This window comes from Ictalurus furcatus, chromosome 1 (genome assembly GCF_023375685.1).
Source record: "Ictalurus furcatus strain D&B chromosome 1, Billie_1.0, whole genome shotgun sequence".
Classification (NCBI taxonomy): domain Eukaryota; kingdom Metazoa; phylum Chordata; class Actinopteri; order Siluriformes; family Ictaluridae; genus Ictalurus; species Ictalurus furcatus.
In genome coordinates, this window is record NC_071255.1 from 33,920,386 (window position 1) to 33,931,704 (window position 11,319).

Genomic DNA, 11,319 nt, shown 5'->3' on the forward strand with positions numbered 1-11,319 from the left:
CAAATCAACTGAATCAGTTTTAAAAGATACACAACATTTCTTTCCTTTTTTCTTATTTTTTTCTTTTCTTTTTTTTCTTTCTTTTTTTTTTTTGTAAATGCATTGTCCGTTTAAAAAGCGTTGTACATAACTCCCACCCCTTTTCCATGGCCATGACTCGCCTTTGTTATCCCTTTATATATTTTTTTTATATCCACATAGGTACCCCTGTTTTATACTCCGATTATGTGGAGAGTATTTCATGAAATGCCTCCGTATTCTCATCCAGACATCAAAGAAAGTTTTATACAAAGAGCGATTTCTTCACGACGGTGAATCTTCATGGTGAGTTAGTATTTCTATAGCAATCGCTGAGTCAGACTCCACTAATATGGGGACCGAGGTTGTGCACTTTAAAGGCTCTTTACAAAAAAAGCAATATTTTTTACCCAAGGGTTAGAAACTTCATTTCGGAAGTGAAAAAAACAAAACAAAAAACCTTTGCTTCGACAAAAAAATTAACGAAATGAGATTCACGGAAATTTTGGCACAAGTGTGGAGTGTAACAAGTATCCATCTATCCATCTATCCATCTATTTGCTCTTCATTTAACATTTCCCCCCTCATGCATTGTGAACAGTTCACCATTTCCCAACCATGGGGTTAGCAACGAAATTGTTTGTTTGTTTGGTTTTTTGTCGCGTTCTTCCGAACGTATAAACAACTCTATCTATCTATCTATCTATCTATCTATCTATCTATCTATCTATCTATCTATCTATCTATCTATGAGAATGTTTTTAATTCTTTCATTCTGCAAGGGGGGAAAGTTTTGGGCCATAACAAGTTGCACTCAAGTATATAGATATTACACTATCTATCTATCTATCTATCTATCTATCTATCTATCTATCTATCTATCTATCTGACTGTCTGTCTGTCTGTCTGTCTGTCTAGAGGTTAAAGTCGTCGCCCACATCCTTCATTTCTTTACTGGCCTTATACATTTGAATGCCACGAGTCTGTGGGTGGATACGCATTGCTTGATGAGATACGTTATAGTTTGTCTCTTTTTGGGGTAATTGTCTTGTTGTTTGCACTATCTAAAATGCTTCACTGAATAGACAGACAGAAGAGAGAGAGCGAGAGAGAGAGAGAGAGAGAGAGAGAGAGAGAGAGAATAATATAAACACAAGGAGAAATGGCTAAACAGTCGAGTCCTCCACAGCACCAGCTCTCGTGCATGAATGGAGAAAAGGATAGTGTGGTCTCAATTGGAGCGAGGAAGCCTTTGAAGTGTTGCTTATTATCACAGGGATTCCTGCATGTAGTCTAAACGACGCTCATGACACGGAAAAGGCTTCTTTTGTCGCCAATTTGATCGCCCCATCTTTTTCAAAAAGTGTCTCGAGCTCTTAGTTCCGCCCATCAAACTGAGAGGGAAACGAATTCGAGTAGAGTGTGTGCATGTCCTCAAAGCCACTGAAAACGCGACAGTATCGAAGACACTTTTTTCCCCTCCCTCTCTCAGCGCACTTCTGTTTCATGACTTTTTTTGAAAAAAAAAAAAGAAGAAGAAGAAGAGAAAAAAAAAAATTAACATTTCAAATTCTCTTTTATGACAATTGAGGAAGGGTCGTTTTACGTAGTTATTTAAAAAGGGAAACATATGAATATCTTATTTTATTTGACACTATTTAGTTTTACTTTTTATATTATGTAATGTATGTCCTAGCTATTTCTGGACATATATATTTTTAAAATAAATTATTATTATTATTATTATTATTATTATTATTATTATTATTATTATTATTATTATTATTATTATTATGTCCACTTCCACTCCATGTGCTCAGCGTGGCAGCAGAGACGCATACAGACTTTTCTTGCACATTTTCTTCCATGTCGCTTGCTAGGGAACCTTCCCTCCGTGGAGCTTAATGTAGTCATTATCACCACTTTCTGAGAAGGATAAAACGAAGGAAAATCCGAGCAAGACCTTCCTGGTCCCCCCCCCCCCCCCCCCCCCCCCCGCCCCAGATTGTTAAAGACTGGTTATGATTAAGTTCATTTAAAAGTTTTCCGTTTGAAATGCTGTTTCTGTTCACAACAGGTTTCAGACTACATTTCAGGTGGCTGGCAGCCAGTTTGTTCGCCAGATACATGCACTGAATTCATTTCTTCCTCTTCCAGCAAGCTAATAAACCATTCTCGTGACTATTTGTAATCTTTGCCTTTGGTATTTAAAAAAAAAAAAAAAAAAAAAAAAAAAAAAAATGGCGTCTTGAGCGGAAATAAAAGCGGCTAGTTTCGCTCTTTGTTATAATGGCGAACCAGGGTTCACTTGAGTGTGAAATATCATTTCTTTGTGGGGGAAAAAAATAATGAAGGCGATAATCCTACTTCCGGAAACCGTCCTGCATTATTTAACAAAGCCCCTTTAATAGGGGATTAGCGGTTCCCAAGAAAAGAAAAAAAAAAGCATCTCCTCATCTCCTCTGACTATTCACCATCTTATTTCATGTCATAATTACACGACACGGGGTGACTGGAATTCGCATGCTAAATGACAGGACAGGTGCAATAGCAACAAATATATAAATTAACCATTAAGACCAAACTATGACTGAGAAACAACATTAATTCAAACAACCCTTACCCCACCCCTCCCACTCATTCCCTTCTTAGGGGACCCTACTTTAAAATGTCCTATTTCATATAACCCACGACTGTAAAAATAAATAAATAAATAAATAAAATAAACAAATACATGAAAAAAATATTAATAATAAATAATATAGTCGCATTGTAATATTAATATCAGGCATCTCATCACAGCAAAATCCCTCCAGTGGATGAAATCAAACGTGAATTCAACAGTGCAACAGATAATCCTGCACTTTGTATGCTGAGTTCATTGTGCACTTAAGGGTTTCCTGTGATTGAGATATTTCGTCATGTTTCCACACAGCTCGCGTTAATATTACGTCAAATGATGCAAATATAACACATAAAGGGGGCCACGTGAATTCTAATGAACAGTACAGGGAAGCCTGAGAAATAAAGGTTGTTCTTGTTAAAACTGAGAAATTATTTCTGCATTACATATTAATTTTCTCCTGGATGTAAGATGCTTGTTGCGAGTAGTATGAGAAAATAAAAACCCCAAACGATTATTTAAAAATAATTTAGTTTGTGAGTGCTTAATTTTGAGTGCTTGGAGCCTATATGTATAGTTAGCCAGGTATTAAAACCCTTCCTTATTTATAGCAAATACCTGAATATATAAATATTAATAAAGACCTATTAGGAGAGATGCCACCTATCATTTATATTCACTTTATGACATCCACATAATCACCATGGCCAATGTTGTCAGTTGAAAATAGCCACAGAGGAACAGTTAATGTCCCAAAATATGGTGACTAAGTTTTTAATATCTAAAAGCGATTTGTAATATATAAATTATACGAGCGAGAGATTTCCATTTACACGCTTTCGCACGGGGACGTCCAGCTAGGGATGCACGCACACACACACACACACAAGATAAATCCTCAGTGGTGAAATAAGTGTTCAAGTGTTTATTTGTGTCCGGCTGCACATCATTTAACACACGTAGGAGTTAATTAAACACCAAGGACTTGTGCTGTGTCATTGGATGACTGTAACTTAGAGTTATTGTCTATTAATATTAAGGCAATTCGCCTATTAGACTAGTGAGACATTAAAAACCAGACGGAAGGTGTACTTATCTTGCCAGTGCATAACTGCACAGTTAACAGTAAGGACTTGTGACCTAATACCTCACCCATGAATGTGTTGTCAGAAAAAAAGGTGGGGGCAGTAGTAGTAGTAGTAGTAGTAGTAGCAGTAGTAGTAGTAGTGCAGGAGTACAGGAGTGCTGGAGTGCAGGAGTGAGACAGGACTAATTTTTATGAGCTGCCTACATCTAATCAGGCGGATTAATCACCATATATCACATGGCAAGCTTTTTTTTTTTAAATAATTTTTTTTAGCTTCATGGATGAACGAGCCCTCCATCCCCTCCATCCCACCCAAACGAGAGAAGCAGCCCCTGTAGTTCAGCGCGAAAACACGGATCTCTAACAGCCTCGCCATAATGTGACAGTATGTACCCACAGCACTTCGCACCTGCGCTTTGAATAGGAGCCTCTTTCAGGGCTGAGACACGCTTGTTGGCCTTGAATCTCAAAGCAGCTGCGCTTATTTCCAGCCCCTTTGATCCTTACATTTCCCTCTCTAATTTGTTCTTATAGTTTGCGACAAGCACTTTATTCTATTCACGATTAAAACGTAAAGTCTATTAAGGGGTATACATGAGCGAGCGAGCGAGCGAGAGAGAGAGAGAGAGAGAGAGAGAGATGCAAAATCTCCTATCATGTTGGTGCAATCTTCTGTTTCATGTTAAAACATTTTCATAATCAGTGAGTTTAAAATGTCCTCATTTTCCTCTGTGATGCGCTTAAGCGTCATAAGTGTCTGATTTCCTCTCTACGTTAGAAAAAAAAAGTTGATTTTAAATTTACCCAAAGTGCACAGGAAGATCGATTGATTTGTTGTTGTTGTTGTTGTTGTTGTTAAATGCAAAGCTCAAAAAAGAAGTTAATTCCTCTAGCATTATTAAAATAGGGTGTCTATAAATTTTAGACGGCTAACCATTTTAAAAACCAACATATAAGTGTGTTCGACTGTATGCTAATTATAACATGACTATGACTTATGGCACCATTTTTCCATCCCTTATGGCACTATCAAAGTAATACGTCTACAATTTACACGTAATCAAAAAAAAAAAAAAAAAAAAAAAAAATGACGCAAAATGTATATAAGGACAAATCGTTTGATGCTTCGTGAAGAGACTAGCCATGAGGTTTACTCACCGAAAAGCTCATCAAGCGCACATAATATTTTAATTACATATAGCCTATAGCATGCATGTTTCAGCAGGTCAGAATCTAAGCACATCTAATTATGCCAAATTTCCATATTGCCCATCTTTATTATCGCATGGCGTAAGTGTTAGAAGAAATGTGATTGGCTAGGCTTGGCCCTGCGCGTTATTCTGTACATCAGCATAACAGCACCAGCAACAAAACAGGACATCAATCAACGCAGCATCTCCACAGCAGCCTCACAATAATACAATAATAACCGTAATGCAAACTAAAAAGTAATGAAATCGCTTTTTTATGGCGACATCAGATTTGTGTAAGTGAGCTATACATCATCCTCCTGAGTCAGTGATAATGAATGGGCGGAATCTGCACTTAACACATTAGGTGTTGCTGTAATACAATTAATCATCACTTGCTTCATATATCTTTGTTAGATATCATATGTATATGGGCGCTGGATGTGTGTGGGTGTGAGGGTGTGAAATGAGCGGCTCGAGAAAATGACAGGTATGGATTTTATTTGATATGTGCACGAGGATAAAGAATAGGTGTTTGCCTGAATTCGTGTTGTTTCCTTGAACTGGAAGAGGGAATTCCGAAGAACACAATTCGTATAAAGAAAGCTCTTAATAAATGGTTAGGACAGACATGAGACACAACATTTCTCACGGTTTTTATTAACACGAAATCCAACCGAATCCTTCTCTGGGGTTGTCTGCTTCAGAAGAAGTTGCTGTTATGTCTTTATGGAAGTGAACTGGAGTAACTTTTTCCTCCTCTTCTACACACACACACACACACACACACACACACACACACACACACACACACACACACACACACACACACATAACTAAACCAGGATCGCAGATCTCAAATCAAAAGGCATGAAATTCGGGAGATTTCGCATGGTCATAATTCACTGCCAGTCACCGCGTAAATGGCAGTGCTACATCATGATCAGGCTCGGTAATACTATATGTTCAGGCAAAGAGGTGTACTTACTGCCTGTGCACCCCTGCTGCTGGAGGACATGCACTCCCCATCTTCTACCCGCGCACATCTGTGCTGAAACCTCTGGAGCTGGAAAAGAAAAGACGAGTAGACTGGAAAAGGAGATAAATAGCGCCTTAAGAAGTTGGGAGTCACTGACGGAGTGTACGGAATGTACAGTGATATATGTGGAATGTACAGTGGTATAATGGACATCATTTACATTGACCTGCTTACTGTGTCTTAACAAAGTATTTCACACCTGACACGCTGGCCAATGCTAAACTAGATCCGTTCCACTCATCAATATGAGGGTTTATATATTTTATACAGAATCACTTCCTGTAAAAAGTATAACTTTCGGATACGAGCTAGAAAACAGTCTCAAGATCGTAAACCTGGTATTTTTGGTGTGGTATTTTTATAGCCCTGAACTATTTTGCAGCCATGAATGCAAGCAATGTTGGTTGAATTTATTGTATTGATTGAGTACTATTTATGGAATTCCCAAAGAAATGCCGAACCATGTCAAAAAATCAAGTTCTAAAAAGTTAGAACGAAATGAAACCATTAAAAACATAACAAAAATAAAGCAAATAAACAAACAAACAAACAACTGGAATGGTTCTAATAAATGTACGTGGGTCAGGGAATCCACAATTTTTTTTTCTTGACAAAATACAAACTTTGAACATTTAGTGTTTTTATATTAATTATTCAGTGGATATATAGTAAAGACAATTTTGTCAGCATTCAGTGCACAAGAGGCCATAAGTACACTACATTATTCCTAATTGTCATGCCATAGTATATATATTTGACAGTGAAGAGTGACCCGTGGCCATTCAGGACAAACAAACAAACAAACAAACAAACAAACAAGCAAACAAACAACATTCAGGGTCTACTAATGTGGGCCTCCCAATCTCACGCAAAATTCTAAGGAACTGTAACCAGAGTTGGTAATTTTCATAGGATTGAAATCGTAAGAGACGTTGTGACGACTAATCCACCCCCCCCCCCCCTTAACTGTTCATGAATTCGCCTCTGCTGATTAATAAAGAAGGGCTCATATGAACTATATATAAAATATTTATATAAGTTCTATCACGTAATAATACAAAGAACATCCATGTAAAACTGAAATCAAATGAAACGAGACAACAAATCAAAACAACGCAGAATTGAATAGAGAAAAGAAGTACAGCAGAATAGAATAGAACGGAATAGAATAGAAATATGTATTATACAGTCATGCAAAACCATTTCTCCCCAACATACAACAACACCTTTAAAATTAGAATAGAATGAAATGGTAGAATGGATCAAAATAAGATAGAAAAGAAATGAATGAAACGAAATAAACGAAGGCAGAATACAACAGAGTAGAACGATATCAGTAGAATAGAATAGAATAGAATAAGCAAATTGGCTACAATAAGAAAAACAAATAAATATGTTACAGTAGAATAGAACAAAACAAAATAAAATAAAACCTAGCGAAATAGAATAGAAATGTTTGTTATGAAGTCACAACACCAGAAGACATGTCTCTCTCTATCTCTAAAAAAAAGGGGCAAAAACCCCCCAAACTTAAAGAGCCACTGTATCATCATACATCATAAAGTGCAAAATGTTTTTAAAATGCAAATGTGCATCGATAACGGGACGTTTTAAGTCATTGGTTTCTTTGCACTATTTCACACGACTCCTTGGTAATGTGTGTATGTGTGTGTGCGTGTGTGTGTGCGTGTGTGTGTAAAAGAGTAGCAGTGGGAGCGTCATTCGTGTGATCAGCGTAGCAGCACGGCAGACTTTTGGGTCATTTCTTCATCTCCCGCAGAAAAAAGACATTACGCCACTCCCTATTGACATACCCCGTAATATTTGTCAAACATTCCGAAATTACAAATTAATGAAATGTACCACGACCCTGCAAGATCACCCTAATGAACACGAGCTGTTTTGCTGATTATTTTTTTTGACACATCTTTGTTATGTTTAATGTCTTTTGCTTGGTCACGGTCTATTAAGTAGTTTTACATCGAGAGGACTGGCCTCTGTCACACTGACACACTCACCTACAGCCTACACGACATAAACCCACCCCCAGAAACGGAATAAAAGCAATCGAAAGCACTATGCAAAAAGTATCATTCTTCTTCTTCTTCTTCTTCTTCTTATTATTATTATTATGGTTGCAGTAGTTGTTTGTCTGTTGTCTCTTTGTTATTATTTTGTTTTTGCAGACAGTTGATTTCTAAGAACGGGTAAGAACAGATGAAGCTGCGATGCTGGCCTTCAGGCTGTACAACACGTGGAGGTGCTGTGTGTTGAGGAGGTGAGAGGCCTTGAGCAAAATGAAACCAGCACCTGCGTGCAGTTAAAGGAAAAAAAAGAGAGAGAGAAAGCAGGGTTCAATATTAATCACGGCCAAACAGTGTGTCATTCAACTGGAGTTAATTTCCTCTCTCTCTCTCTCTCTCTCTCTCTCTCTCTCTCTCTCTCTCTCTCTCTCTCTCTCTCCACGTGGCCGGTGTTGGTTAACTATAATTAGACATTGTGCAGTTTGGATGGTCGTCTCAAGTGTCACGCATTGCTCATGATCTATATAAAAGGTAATATCGGTGCCTGTATTTGACCAAAGCAATCACAGTCTCTTTAGAAAAGTTTTAGAAATAAATGTTTATCGCTCTACAGCGAATGGAACAAAAACATGTTTAGATTAAGAAACATGGTATTAGGAACGTGATCCATGGAAATATTATCCAAGTCTGGAGGAAGTGGTCAACAACAACAACAACAACAACAACAACAAAAACAACAACAGCAGCAGCAACAACAACAACAACAACAATAATAATGCATGATAAACAAACAAATAAATGAATAATACCACAAAATGTTTTTTTTTCTAAATGCAAGCTACTTTTCCATTCATGCTTACAAAAACAATGAATGCTTTTTAATTTTTATTTTCAGTCTCACATAATCATAAAAAAAACGGAAAAAAAAGGATTTTTTCCCTGTTGCTCCCGAGTTAATTCATCAAAAGAAAACTTTTCTAAAAAAGTTTTTTTCCCCTTCTCCTCTCCATATAAAGAAAGATTTCAATAATAAGTCGACCACTGTGACATTCTTTGCACTTAGGCTATTTTTCATAATACCCCTTTTGTGTGGCTGAGGAAACTCCACAGACAAGGAACTGAGATTTCCCACTATTACAATCTGATCAGACGCAGTGTTAACTATCGTCTAAATCATACCGATACATTTTAGATGCTAAATCTTTGTTCAAAAAAACCAAAAATAACTGGCTACATAAAAAAAAGTATCTTTCAGAAACAAGGTAAGAATGTTCATTTTCTATATACTAATTATTCAAAGAGTGCTTTATACATGTAGTCCTTCTGTGTCTGAACCAATGGTGGCTGTCTGATTTCTGAACATAATTAGCTATACGCTTCAAATCAATTGTTTCCCGGACTCAGTTAGACTCCAAGAAGAGGGAGAGAGAAGTGATTTTTTTTTGTGCGTGTGTGAAAGCAGGAAGTAGCCTTACTTACCTGTCATTCATTAAGTGGACAAAAACCTCAATAGACAGAGGAAGCTGGATTGGATCTGCTTGTTATTACCTGCCGTGCAAATTAAGGACTTAGTTGTTCCTTTAAGCTGTCAATTTGCTCGTATAAGCTATAATTGACCTTGTGGAGAAATAGCGGAAGCAATGATATCATATTCATAAATCTGGGGGAAAATACTAACAAACTGCGGTTATTCTATTTTAATTATATATTAAAATAATGCATTATATATTTTTTTTCCGGGGGAAAAATATGCTATTTTTTTATTATTAATCCTTAAAAAATGCAGAAAATTAAATCATTGTGCTACACTGATCAGAAGGGAAGATTTTTTTTTGCAGATGTGCATTCCCATTTGACTATTCAGATAAAGTTGTTTTCGTCTTGCAATGGACTCGCGAGGTTAATCAACCACACACACGCACACACTTGAGCTGGAAAGGGATTTGACCTTTTTGCATTGTCTTGTACTCCCAAGTTTGTCTTAAGCACAAAGGACGTGCGCTGCCGTGACATGGTCTTTATCACGACATAAATATGCTCAGGATCTCAAGGAGGATCTCTATGGAAAGCTTTATCGAAAATGGTATTTTGATAGTTATTTTGCGTGTCTGTGTCTGTTTTTTTTTTGTAATAAAATATACCCCCAAAATGGGTGAAAATAAAGCATTAAGAAAGTATTAGAGTATTGGACACCTAGGAGATGGGATGCAGTGTGTGTTTTTAAAAGGTTAAATGAGTTGTTACGACTACCGGAGAGAGTGAGTGAGTGAGAGAGAGAGAGAGAGAGAGATGTGATTTATTTCGGGGTATGAACATAAACGGAGCATAAGACCGAGATCACTTGGAAAGAGTAAACTGCTTACATAATACCTGGCAAATAATTCCTGAAAACTGAAGAACGGAAACGGATAATCATGTGATTTAAAAACAACAACAACAAACAAAACAAAACAAACAACAACAACAACAACAACAACAACAACAAAAACAGTTATAATATTTAGGAACGGTATAAGCCTATCTATAATAATCAACTCTACAAGTATTGGCACTCTATCTATCTATCTATCTATCTATCTATCTATCTATCTGTCTGTCTGTCTGTCTGTCTGCCTATCTGATTTTTTTTTTTTTTTTTTTGCGGATTTCCACCCCAAAATATGTACATATATCGCAAAGCAGTTTAAAATATGAATACTGTGTTTATTCCAACTGCAACCTCAAACTCTACCAATAGACTTAATTTCGCCTTCTTTTTTTCTTTTTTTGGGGGGATGAGCTGTGTTTGGGGGTTTGTCTTCATACACATCTTATGCTATGTATAATATCATAAAGCGTTTCGTAAGCACACATAAGACAACAGAGTTTCTCAAAAGATTTGAGCGATAACAGCGTTGGATGAATGAATGTGTAGTGGCCAGAGAGAGAGAGAGAGAGAGAGAGAGAGAGAGAGAGAGAGAAATGAAGAGCGGGAGTAACCTGATGATTGCGCCTATAAGTCAGAGAGAGAACCATGAAAGTTGACACCAGAGACATAAAAGCTGCACGTCAAAATGAATGCTTACTCCGGGATGCCATATTAAAGCCAGAGCCAACAGGGCAACAGGAATCTCCGGAATTCCGTATCAAAATGGCTATAATAAAACTCTATTATGATTTTACAATTAGCTACACTTTTTTTTTTTATAGCGTGGCTTAGCCTTGTTTATACAATTATGATTCGTTTATGTCAACTACTCCATCTAAACGAGACCAGTCTGGACTTATTTCTGCTAATTGGAACATTTGGACAAGGTGATCATATCACTGGATTATTTCCTCATTCTTTGGTGGAAATC